Below are 13,668 nucleotides of genomic sequence, written 5' to 3' on the forward strand. Positions count from 1 at the left end.
CAGGTGGCTCACGGGAGTACATTTCTCAGGACCGTGGATCCAAAGGAGGCCCTGTCAACTTTGTAATGAGTGATAAAGGTATGAAGTTTTGACCAAGTGGCTGCTGCACAAATGTTATCAATGGGAAGTCTGGCAGAAAAAGTAGATGATGTAGAAACTGCTCTGGTTGAGTGAGCTTTAATTTTGTGTTGCAAAGGTATATTGGCAGCTGACTAGGCAAAGGTGATACAATCAGATAACCATTTAGACAGAGTTGTTTTTGCCACTGGTCTCCCTTTTCCTGGAGTCTGAGAATGAAACAAAAAGCTGGTCTGATTTCCTGAAATATTTTGTTCTATCCAAACAGAATCTGAGCTGTCTGTGAACATCAAGTTTGTGCAGCATATACTCTAAATTGTTAGAATGATTGGGGAAGAAAACTGGCAAATCAATAACTTGGTTGAGATTGGTTTCACAGCAAACTTTGGGCAAGAATGAGGGATTTGTTCCAAGTGATACTCTGTCAACATGAAATATCAAATAGGGAGGCTTGATGGATAAAGCCTGAAGCTATGACACTCTGCGGGCAGAAGTAATAGCTACCAGAAAGATGGTCTTTCAAGACAAAAATTTGAGATCACAAGATGAAGATGGCTCAAATGGTGGAAGAATTATACGTGAAAGCATAAAATGTAGATTCCATGGAGAATAGGGAGATTTCACAGGTGGCCGAATATGAAAAGTCCCTTTGAGAAATGCTTTGGATAACTTGTGAGACATGATATTCAATCCTTCAAATCCAAGATGAAAATTAGAAATAGCAGCCAATTGAACCTGAACTGTTGCTGCTGCAGCTCCTTTGTTGAAAATCATAGTCAAGAACTCTAATATGGAAGCCATAGGAGCTTGTAAGTATCATTATTTTTAGAGGCCCATATAGAACATTTCTTCCATTTGTTCAGATATAGCTTTCTGGTAGAAGATTTATTCAAGGGCAAAAGGATCTGTTTCATCTCATTTGAAAGGTTATGGAACCTGGCTATGATGGGAACTGGAGCAGCCAAGCTGTCAGCTTCAGGGACTGCAAAGGAGGATGAAGGTCTCCCGACGGGTGTGTTAGAAGGTCTGGAACTGGGTCCAGGATCCAGGGATCCTCCAAAAGATGAAGTCGAAGGAAGGGGAACCAAATCTGACGAGGCCAGTGAGGGGCTGTAAGAATGATGGTCCTTCCCAGGGCTTTTGCTTTCTGTAGAACCTTGGGTATCAATGGGATTGGTTGAAATGCATAGAGGAGACCCGGAGGCCAATTGTGTACATGTGCGTCCCCTGGGGCTTCTCCTAGAGGGGGAAGCTTCTGCATTTCATGTTTATGTGACTGGCAAAAATGTTGCAGTAAGGCTGGCCCCACCTGCGGAATATCCTGTCCGCTATTTCTTTCTTGAGGGACCACTCATGGGGCAACAAGATTGCCCTGCTCCGTTTGTCTGCTATCACGTTGGATCTCCCCGGGATGTGCATTGCCAACAGAAAGCGCTGGGTGGAAACAGCCCACTGCCGAACTCTGAGAGCCTCTCAACAAAGGGGGTATGATCTGGTTCCTCCTTGTTTGTTCAAATACCAGACCACCGACATGTTGTCTGCTTGAATTGCAATCGTACCCAGAGGAAGAGAGTCCTGAAAGTACTGCAACGCCAAAAGTATTGCTCTCATCTCTAGGACATTGATATGCAGATGTTTCTCTTGGTCGGTCCATGTGCCTTAGGCAGTCTTTCCCTGAAAATATCCCCCCCCCCCAATTAGGGAAATGTCCGTGGTCACAGTGGCTGCTGGAGGGGGTAGCATAAATGGGCATTCTATTGTGACATGAAGTGAGGTCAACCACCACCGAAGGTTCTTCTTGCAAGAATTTGTGATCATTATAGTGTGATTCAAGGGTAGCTCTTGGTAAGACCATTGAGTGAACAACAGTCATTAAAGTACCCGCATGTGCATCTGAGCTGGTGGTATGGCTAGAACTGCTGCTGCCATCACGTCTAATACTTTTAGAACTTCCGATGCTGGTGCTCTGTCTTTTGATATCAGGATGCTGACATGTTGACGAATGAGAAGAACTCTTTCCATTGGAAGTCTTAGAGTGGTGGCGGTGGTGTCCAACTCTGCCCCGATAAAAACGATATGCTGCGATGGCAACAAGGCAGATTTTTCTGAGTTGATTGTAATGCCCATATGATTGCAGAGTGGACTCCCTGGCCTGAATGAGTTGATGCCTGGTGGTGGGAGTAAGGAGCCAATCATCTAGGTATGGAAACATCTGGAATCCTAAATGCCTCAGGTGAGCCGTGACCACTGCCATGCATTTGAACACTCTGGTGGCTGTCGTGAGACCAAAGGGCAGGACTCGAAACTGGAAAGGATTGGCTCCCAGCCGGAAGCGCAGGTGATCCATGCATGGCCTGTCCATTTTATGTGGTAGTACACATCCTTGAGATCTATCAAGCACATTCAATTGACTGAAGCGTGACCATCCGAAACTTCTCTTTCTTTATGAACTGGTTCAGTCTGCTGAGGTCCAATATGGGTCTCCAGTCCCCCATCTTCTTTGGAACCAAAATGAATCTTGAGTAAGTTCTGGATCCTGTGTGGTCTGCTGGGACTGGTTGGATGACTCTTTTTGCTAGCAACATTTGGACCTCTATAGTTGCCTGTTCCCTGTAACTGGGTGGAACGTCTGGGATTTTTCTTACGACTGGGGGGGGAGTTGGCGAATGGAATGAAATACCTTCTGGAAATGATACTTTGTACCCAGCTGTCTTTTGTTATTTTGAGCCAGGTGTCTGGGTAGAAAGACAAGCGACCCAATTGCCTCCAGAGCAGGACAGTCGGGCCTCCTCTCAGGAGCACTGGTAGGGTTTCCCACAGAAGTGATGTCTGTCACCCTGGTATTGTGGACCCCCTCTGCCATGAGGGTGGCATCTTCCATTATTATCCCCTCCTCTGCCCCTGGAGGTAGGTTCACCTCGTGTGTCCTGAAAGGCTCCTTGGGCTTTTCAGAACCACATTTTTCCTCCCCTTTGACCTTTAGGATAGGGTAGAGTAGGGGTGGAAAAACAGACCCTGACGGCAGAGAGTCTTTCCATCCTGTTCACACCTGGTTAAGGTTTCCTTCACTTTAGGCCTGAAAAGGGACAAGCCATCAAAGGGAGTGTTCACGAAGGATGACCTGAAGAGCTCCGCGAAGGAACACAAGCACATCCAGGAATGTCTCCTAAGAGCAACTCCTGTACCCGCTGCCCTACTCGTTCCATCAGCTGCATAGGATATGAGACACATGGATGAGTTGACTATAGAATTTAGGGTTGCAAGCTGAGCAGCAACTTTGTCAGAGGCTCCTGCAGCTACTGTACCCTGAAGAGTATCTCCCAACTCCTTAAGGAGATCTCTTTGCAACCTAGTAAAATGGGTTAAGTAGTTCAGTGAACGGAGAGCAAATGTCGCTGAACTGAACATGCGCTTCCCATATTTATCCATAATCCTGGAGTCTCTGTTAGGAGGTCTGATAGACAAGGAAGTCTCAGAAATTTCTTTCTTGGTGGCTGCTGCCACCACCATGGCATCAATCAGAACACCTTTAGTTAAGAATGTTTTGTCAAGTGGGGCAGAAATAAATCTATTAGGCCTCCAAGGGACAGGCTCCATGGTATCCGGAGACTCCCACACCCTTCGTGAGACCAGCTACATCAGCTCATCGAAGGATGGAGACACCCAAGAGGTGGAGAGCGGACACTCGAAAGCCTTCAGGAGAATTGACTCATCCTCAGTAGGGCTTTTGGACTGCCAATCACCCCTCTGCCTAAGGATCGTAAGTATCTCAGCAAAGGAGATATCCTGAGAGGGGGACCATGGGGACCCTTCTGACTCATCTAAGTCAGTATCCAATGTGAGAGACTCCTGTGGGAGTCTAAGTGCTTCCTCTTGCACAATCTCTTGCTGGGAACCTCATCAATGGGGGGGCTCTGGTGAGGTCTCAGAAGAGCAAGAGCCACCCATTGGGGCTTTCTGAGGCTCTGGGTCTCTATGCTTAGTGAGGACGTGATGCAGAAGCAGACACAGGCACTTTTGGGGGGGGGGGCAAACCCGAGGTCGAGGATGCCCTAGGAGACATGTCTCTCCTCATGGCATCGAAAGCACCCCTGTACCGATGTGAGGGAGCCGACGGATCAGAGGAAACAGTCGACACCCCCGGCACCAGAACAGTGGGCTCCGAGACCGGGGTAGGAGCCGAGCTCATCCGAACAGAGGCCCCAAGAGGCAAAGTCGGAACCAACAAGTCTGTCCGACTGCCCTCCCCAGACCCGACCACAAAGTGTCGGCTCCTAGAATCCTCGGTAGGCACCGAGGACATCAGAGTACACGGAGCCGAAGACTCTGGAGCAGGCGTCGGCTCCAAGGGTTCCACTAACATCAGGTCTGCCTCCTCCAGCTCCAAAGGACCAGAATGGCTCGGAGGAGGAATAGAAAAAGCCATTTGGGCTGAAGCCGATAACATTTTGGCTAATGCCAGTGCCGACAACAGATTCTGTACCACACAATCCATGTCCAGATCCAACAGGCTGATAGATGATCGAGAAGATCATACCAAAGGTGGTACCAACTGGAGAATAGGACTCTTCGGCACTTCGGAGACCAGTTCCAAGATTGGGGACCAGCTCCGAAAGGAAAAGACTGTCGGCTCCGAGGGCAGTGGAGCCAAAATCAATGACTTCTTTGACTTTTGCGAGTTCAATGTCCTGGAAGACTTTGAAGATCTACTGGAACCATCCTGGTCACATAAAGCTTCCTGAAATGAAGGCTTCAGCAAGCCTCTATCAATCAGTTTCCTCTTCCTTTCCTGCAGAACCCTAGAGGAGAAGGAATGACAAATGGCACAAGTGGCTTGCAAATGCAAAGCCCCTACACAGTAAACACAGTTAACGTGGCTGTCTGTAAATGACATTTTCTGGCCACACTTTGGGCATTTTTTGAACCCAGACTTACCGTGCTTATCTTGTTCAACCATAGCACTATTAGAAACATTTTACTGTTGCCACAAAAAATCTATAACAGTAATTTTCCACACAAGAGAACAAAAATACCACACAAGCCTTAATAAAAGTAGGCTAAATCACACACACACACAATATATATATATATATATATATATATATATATATATATATATATATATATATGTAATTTCACACAAGCAGACTATACAAAAACAAATAGCTGAGAAACAACCTTATCTAATATAAGAAGTGTTTACTGTAAAATATTTAACAGTAATAAAGAACTAAGCCTTATTACAAAATACAGAAGGCTAGAAGACCACACAGTAAATAAAAGTTACTAAAACTACCCAAGAAATGTGACAAAGGTCACTAAAGAACACACAGCAAGCTGACAAAAGGAAAAATATCCTTATCTATAATGTCTGAGGTTTACTGTACTAAGCCCTAACTAAAAAAACGAAGGCTAGACAGACCACACCCAGACGAAACTACAACGAACTAGGCCTAAAAGAGGTCAACTAGAATTATATCAAAAACAGTAACTGGGAAGGAAAACACACTGGAAAGCTATAAGAATTATATAAACAATTCTATCGAATAATACTAACAAAAAACTTTTTTAGAAAATTTTAATGAAACATTTGCTTATCTGGCCCGAGCTAAATCAGAACCTCCGATCTGTTGCAGCGGCAAACTAGATCTGAGGTAATTCACAGGTGCATCATGGGATAGGGACTTGGCCTCGAGCTCTTTGAAGACCTCAAGCTTTGAAATTGGCCATATCGGAGCCGAGGGATCGGCTCTGAACCCATCAGTAAAGAATGAACGGCGAGATTGAACAACTTCACATTTAGTATTCCATGGATAAAAATTCAAAGGGGGATATTCCGGGGTGAGTCTCTGTCACCACTGCTCTTCCCTTAACCCATTAAGCTGCCTGCATAACAGATTAGATCATGGCTATATTTGGCTCCCAGAAAGCAACAGTGTAAAGACTTCTCATCTTCTCTTTATAGATGATTTAAAACTGTATAGCTCATCAGATGAGGAACTGAAAGCACAACTGCAAGTAGTCATAACTTTTTCAGATATAAGATTGTCATTTGGTCTTGACTGGATACGGGCCTGCTGGATCTTGCTTTGTTTGTGTAACTTGAGCACTAATCCAGGCATTCTCTAAAGTATTCAATTGTATTTATTACTGCTTGGTAGTAACTTGATTAAAGTGTAGCTATCATTCTAAGTCTTTTGGATTAAGCACTTGGGCTTCAGACCAGTTGTTTTACATTAGGAAGGTTTGTGGCATGCACTGTGGTGGCAGGACAGGTAGCTTTCATCCTTCTAAGCTGGGAACTGCTGATTGAGAGCCCAGTGTCTGTTATTCTTAAAGTGTATTAGTTCTGGTTTAAGCACCTGGGCTTCAGGCCAGTTATTTTACATTAAGAAGGTTCGTGGTCTGCACTCTTGTGGGAGAAGAGGCTGGACTCTGCCCTTCTGAGCTGGGAATTTCTGGTTAAAGGTTTATAGTGCCTGAATATTTGAACTGTATCTTACTGAAATTGGTACACCTTGTTTGCTGTAGCATAGACTAGATCCAGGCCTGCTGAATCTAGCTTTGTTTATATGCTTGTTGTCTGTTTGCTTGTTATTTCCCTGGAACGCTAATTCCACCTAAAACGCGGCTTCTCAGCGCTTCTGTGGATCACTAGTGATATCTGCATTGCTTACTGTACTTATTTCCTTGTTTCACTTGAAAGAAAGTTACTGTTTGTCGTTTTTGCATTTAAGTTACCTGTAACACATTGCACTTAAGTTACCTGTTACTATATAAGTCAGCACTAAAAATTAAAAGCACTACACCCTCACTCCCTAGTGGCCCTCGTTTTCAATTATTAAGGAAATCCCAATATTATTCTAGCATGTCCAAAGGTCAGTTGTTATTCTCCTCTCTGGTCCAGCTGATGAATCTGGGAATCTTGAGGCAATGTTACAACTGCCTCACAGACAACCCTCTCCTCCTCCCAACAAATTCCAACACATGTGAGAGATGCAACCATATAGCCAAACTGGATGCTAAGCTCTCTCAACTCAGTACTGGCATAACCAGTCAGGAGGAGAAGGAAACCACACTCACTACAATTCCAGTCTCACACAGACCTACCACGACAGCAAACCAAACATAATCACACAAAAACATACTCGGAGGCTCTAAATAAAGATCTGCCTAAGCAGCAGAGACCTCCAAAGCAGACACCCAAGCAACCGCTACCCCAAAACAAAACACGTGCAACACATATCTCACAAAGCCAGTGTGCCGAACAGTCACAGCCCTTAAGACTAAACAACACACCTGATACACTTGTAATAGGTGACTCTATCATCAGGCACACTGATGTCCCGCTCACCAGGCTGAACAAGGAGAGGGTCACGGTGAGCAGCCTGTCAGGCACTAGGATCCGCCACATAACACAAGCACTCAGATCACTCCAAGGCAAGTACAAATATGACTCAGTCATTGTCCATGCTGGTGTGAATGACCTGAGACGTACCTCCCTGGACTACATGAAAAGAGACATAAAGGAGCTCTCTGAGCATGTAGCCCAGGCCGGTATGACCCTGAGCTTGAGTAGCATCTTACCCTCACTAAGAATGATGCCACAATATGAAGACAAGATGATCAATTTCAACAATTGGCTTAAGTACTGGTGTCATTCAAAGGGGTCCAATGCCTGTCAGCTTGGGATGATATGCTCGACAAGCCACGATGCTTCGCTAGGGATGGCTTGCACCTGTCACCCCTGGGCTTTCGGATATTGGCAAAGGCTCTTGCTACCCCCATAGTGCCTTTTTTAGGCAAGGCTCAAAAGACAAACCCACCTCCATAGGTATCACAAGGGATAAGAAACTAAGAGTAATGCTACTCAACGCCAGAAGTCTAAACCTCAAGATGCACACACTCGAAACTCTCCTTAGCATGGAGAACATCGATATCTGTGCAGTAACAGAAACCTGGTTCAGGGCTCCCGAAAGCACCCCAGCACTACCAGGTTATACCTCATACCATGCTTTTCGGCCCCAAAACTTGGACCAAACCAAAAAAGGAGGGGGAGTATCGATATTCATCAAAGATACCCACACCTCCAGGTTGGTGGCAAAGCACGAAGCATCAGAGACTATCCATGTGCAACTAACAGTGGGTAAAACTGCATTCCAGTTTATAGCCTGCTACAGACCACCCTCCCAAGCCCAGAAAACCCACTCGGCCTTCCTGAGAACACTGGAAAATATGAAGGTCTCTCCAAACACCATTATATTGGGCGACTTCAACTACCCAAACATAGACTGGGAGCATTACTCTAGCTCCAACACCCTAGCCCAAAGGTTCCTAGAATTTATAAACTCAAATTCTATGGAACAACTTGTTACCACTCCCACAAGAGGGGAAAACATACTGGACCTGATCATCACCAACATGGGGACTCTATGCTCCAGACCAGAAGTGTATCCCTCACTGGTAAGATCAGATCATAAACTAATCTCACTGGATATTCACATCCTGACCCCACCCCCTGCCCAGAAAACCACAGTGAAAACTTCTCTAAAGCAAATTTCACACTCCTCAAAACCGAGGTGGAATCCTTCAAAGCCCCGGCCTGTGGAAAATAATGCCCAGACCACAGAATCCTTTATAAACGCATTCTATGAACACCTTCAGGAATGCATGGATCATGCGATCCCAAATAAAACCAAGACCCAATCCTCCAAAGGCAGACGTCCTGTCTGGTGGACCCCAGCCATAAACAAACTATACAATAGAAGGGGGAAGCTACTAAATGATAGAGCAAAATCCCAAAAAGGGAAGGCATCACTGATCAGTATTAGCAAAAAACTACGGGCACTCATAAAATTGTCTAAGGCCAGCTTCGAGAGAGAAATTGCACAGGACACTAAGGATAATCACAAGGCTTTCTTTAGTTATGTTAGGAACCTGTGTGGTAATTCCCAGATATGCTCAGAATTAGTCCAAAATGACAAAAAATACACTGAACCCACAGACATTGCCAACATCCTAGCTGACAGGTTCAGCGCAAACTACTCCCCCCCCCCACTCCCCACCAAAAGGGCAAATATCTATCCCAGCAGAGTGCTGCCCCCCCTGACATCTCAAATGCTCAGGTAAGAGCCGCCTTCTCCAAAGCAAAAAACACAGCATCAATGGGACCAGACGGTGTCCCGGGCTGCATCCTACATGAACTCCAAGAAGAGCTAAACCCAAACATAAAACTACTGTTCAGTCTCAGCCTTACTACAGGATATGTGCCCAAAGAGTGGCGTACAGCAACAGTGGTCCCTCTCCATAAAAGTGGTGCCTCAACGGATCCTGGAAATTATCGCCCCATAAGCCTGACTAGCTTGGTCTGCAAAGCTATGGAAAGGACCATCATGGACCTCATAAATAAAGATATTGGGGACCTACAGACACTGGATCCTACCCAGTTCGGCTTTGTTAAGGGCAGATCCTGCCTCTTAAAAGTACAGTTTTGTACCTACCATAAATGTAGATGTTCGAAGATCCACATTGCTGCAGTCCTTACACTTGGGTAGTCCGCTGTCCTCGGTCGGCCCGAATATCAAAGTATAAGGCTGACGTCGGTCAGGGCGCATTTGACTGACGTCAGAACGTCAGGGTACAAATGCGCATGACCAGCGTCATATCCTCAGTCTTTTCTTGCCCCAGATGTCAGAAGACCCAAAAATAAAGGTCAAAACCAAAAGACAGCAAACAAACAACCAACCACCCTTGCACTAACTATATGTACAATATATACAATATACACAAAATATACAACCCAACCCACACAACCACCTCTAACTACAGAGGGGAAGGAGGGAGGGTAAATTGGACTGCAGCAATGTGGATCTTCGAACATCTACATTTATGGTAGGTACAAAACTGTACTATGTTCTTCATCTCACATTGCTGCAGTCCTTACACTTGGGTAGAATCCCAAAGCAGAGGTAAGGGAGGATGGCTAACTACAAGGAAGCAGGAGCTGCCAAAATGCCCTGCAAAACAGCAGTGGCAAAACCAGCCCTGGACTTAGAGTAAAGTGGCAGGTGATAATGCTTAGAGAAAGTATGCACAGAACTCCAAGTAGCTGCCTCCAAAATATCCTTGGTTGCCACTCCCCTCAAAAAAGCTGTTGAAGTGGCAGTAGCCCTAGTGGAATGAGGCCTAATCCCAGCTGGAATCTCCTTGCCATGATGGGAATAACAGAAAGCAATGCAAAACCCAATCCACTTAGAAATAGTTTGTTTTGATACAGGCTTGCCCTGAGAACTCAAAGCAAAAGAAACAAACAACTGCTGAGACTGCCTGAAACCTTTAGTTCTGTCCAAATAATAACGCAACTGCCTGTGGACATCTAAAGTGTGCAAAATCTTTTCCCCTTTATTTTGGGGATTTGCATAAAAAGTAGGCAAATGAATAGTTTGGTTTAAAGCCACACTAGAAACCACCTTAGGCATAAAGGAAGGATTAGTGCGTAATGATACCCTATCCTTATGGAAAATCAAGAAAGGCTCAACCGCCATAAGGGCCTGTAATTCAGAAACCCTTCTTGCAGAGGTAATGGCCAACAAAAAAGCAGTCTGCCATGATAAATATTTCAACTCAGCAGTAGCTGCAGGCTCAAAAGGTTGTAGAGTGAGTTTCTCCAACACAAAATTGAGATCCCAAGCAGGAGTAGGAGCTCTTCGTGGGGTCTTATATTCTTTGCCCTCTAAGAAATTGCTTGAACAAAGGATGAGAAAACAATGGTGGGTTGCAATCATAGTGAGCTGAAATTGCTGCAGCATGAACTTTAATAGAAGAGAAAGACAAACCTTTGTCTAGTAACTCAGTAAGATATTGAAGAGCCACACACAAATTAGGCTCAGAAACATCAAAATCTTTTGCTGCACTCCAAAACAAAAATCTCTTCCATTTGTCTGCGTACACTTATCTTGTACTAGGCCTCCTAGCTTCCAAAATAACATTCAAAACTTGCTGAGGAAGTGGAGGCCCACTATGGTTCAAAACAGAATATGCCAGGCTGTGAGGTACAGAGAGTGAAGCTTGACATTTAGCAAATGGCTGTCCTCCTGCGACAACAGGTGTGGAATCGAAGGCAAAAGCCATGGAGGCTTCCGTACCAGACTTCTCAGCAATGAGTACCAGTGTTGTCAAGGCCAATCCGGAGCTATTAAAATCATCCTTGGCTTGTCCTGTCTGACCTTTAGAAGTACCTTTGGGAGGAGAGGCAGAGGTGGAAAGGCATACACATGAAGATTGCTCCAATTGAAAGAAAGAGCATCCACCTTCCAAGCTGTGGGATGAAACCTTTTTGTGCAAAACCTTGGCAGCTGATGGTTCAGTGGAGAAGCGAACAGATCTATGTCTGGAGTTCCCCAGGACACTGTCAATTTCTGAAATACATGAGGATCCAATTTCCACCGTGGGGATCCATAATTGCCTGCTCAACACATCTGCTAAGGAGTTCTGTGCTCCTGGCAGAAACCTTGCCTGAAGATTGAGCTGTAAACTGAGAGCAGTCTCCCACAAAATCATTGCTTGCCTGCATAGAGGATAAGAATGTGTTCCCCCTTGCTTGTTGATGTACCACATGACAGTTGTGTTGTCTGTTAGAATCAACACCTGCCCTGGAAGAAGTAACTCCTTGAAAGCAATTAATGCAAACTGGACTGCTAACATCTCCTTCATGTTGATATGTAGATGTTGTAGTCTGACAGGCCACTTGTTTTGTATCCACTTTCCATTTAGATGAGCTCCCCAAGCTTTGTCTGAGGCATCTGTCGTTAAAATCTGACTCGCCTCTGGCCGGGTCACAGAGAGTCCCTTGTTTAGGTGACATTTTGAATGCAAGGTATTATTTGAATGACAGTGTCCAGATCCTGGCAGTGCTGTGTCCATACATTTTTGAGATACCATTGTAGCTTCCTCATATGCAGTTTGGCATTGGGAAGCACCAGAATACAAGATGCCATGAACCCTAAGGCTTGAAGGACTGTCCTTGCAGTCAGCCCGGACTGATGAGATAGTTGATGGAAGTAAAGGGATAGACTCTTTTGTTTGTCCGGGGTTAAAAAGGCCATCTGGGATGCTGTATTCAGTCTCACACCCAGAAAGAACATGTCTTGAGAGGGTACTAGACTGGACTTTATTTCGTTCACAGAATACCCTAGGCATCTTAGCACTGCTATCACATATTCCAAATGATGAAGAAGCTCTTCTCTTCCTTGAGCCAGAATTAGGCAGTCGTCCAAATAAGGATAGATCTGTATTCCCTTTAGTCTGAAGAAAGCTATCACTGGAGCCAGAACTTTCGTGAACACTCTGGGCGCAGTAGATAAGCCAAAGGGCAATGCAGACAACTGATAGTGAGAAGTCCCAGCTCGAAAACGCAGATACTTTCTGCAACTTAGTCTGATAGGAACATGAAGGTAAGCCTCCTTGAGATCCAAAGTTACCATCCAATGATCTTTGCCCAGCAGAGGTAAAAGCTGCTGTAACGTCAACATTTTGAACTTGGGAATGTCCAGATAAGTGTTGAGGATAGATAAATCCAAAATTGGTCTCCACGTGTTCCCCTTCTTTGGTACTAGGAACAGGCGAGAATAAAATCCTAGGCCCACTTCTGGCAGAGGGACCGGCTGTATGGCCCCTAGTCGGAGCAACAGAGAAACCTGTTCGTGAGCCTCTATTCTTTGTTGAGGAGGAACGTCTGGCATGCCTTTGAAAGGAGGCAAGGTATGGAAATAAAACCTGTAGCCGTGGTGTATGATATCCAATACCCATCTGTCCTGGGTAATTAAACTCCAATTTTCTTTGAAAAGTGCCAACCTTCCCCCCAAAGGTGCTGCCAGACGAGCAGGCTCTGGCAGCTGAAAAGGTAGGTCATTGGGTCTGCTTACGAAAGGACTGACCCCTGCCCTCACCCGAAGCCTGTGCAGGAGAACTCCGTTCTAGGCCTGAAAGAGCCCTGAGCTCTGCCCTTACCACGTCTAGATCTACCCCTAGACTGTGAATCATAAGAAGGATACGTCCACCCTTTAGTAGGCCAATTTCTACTAAACTTTGGAGGCTGGACCTGCAAAAAATCTTTAACAGTCTGCATAGACTTAGCCTTGTCTTCCATTTTCTTTAAAACTGTCTCAACAGGAGGACCAAACAACACGTCAGATTGTAAAGGAGCATCTAAAATCCTTGTTTTAACATGTTCAGACAAATTCTGATCCCTCAGCCAGGCGTGCCTGCGAAGAACTGACCCAGTGGCAGCCACCCTAGACGAGGCCTGTACAGCATCAAAACCACATTGCAAAGAATGCTTACCCACCTGTTCAGAAACATGCACTAAATCTTGCAACTCCTTACAATCAATACCTACTGCCAGAGCATCAACCTTAGATTTCAATTGTGAAAGGAGATAATTTTGGTATTTCAACATGTGAAACTGGCAATTCAGAGCCCTCATAGCAAGAGTGGAAGAAGTATAGACTTTCTTGCCTCATCTATCCAAGGCCCTAGCCTCCTTGTCTGCAGGAACCGGATTCTTAACAACAGAAGCCTTAACACCTTTAG

The 13,668-nt window shown here is 45.2% G+C and overlaps 1 protein-coding gene across 1 annotated transcript in view; it reads right to left on the bottom strand.

Annotated features, from left to right (window-relative positions):
- The window catches only part of CC2D1A (coiled-coil and C2 domain containing 1A), a 3,016,164-nt gene that overhangs the window by 1,929,714 nt on the left and 1,072,782 nt on the right, over nucleotides 1-13,668 (bottom strand). The gene's annotated exons all lie outside the window — the stretch shown is intronic.

This window comes from Protopterus annectens, chromosome 15.part0, assembly GCF_019279795.1.
Source record: "Protopterus annectens isolate FY-2018-M chromosome 15.part0, PAN1.0, whole genome shotgun sequence".
In the NCBI taxonomy this organism is placed as follows: domain Eukaryota; kingdom Metazoa; phylum Chordata; order Ceratodontiformes; family Protopteridae; genus Protopterus; species Protopterus annectens.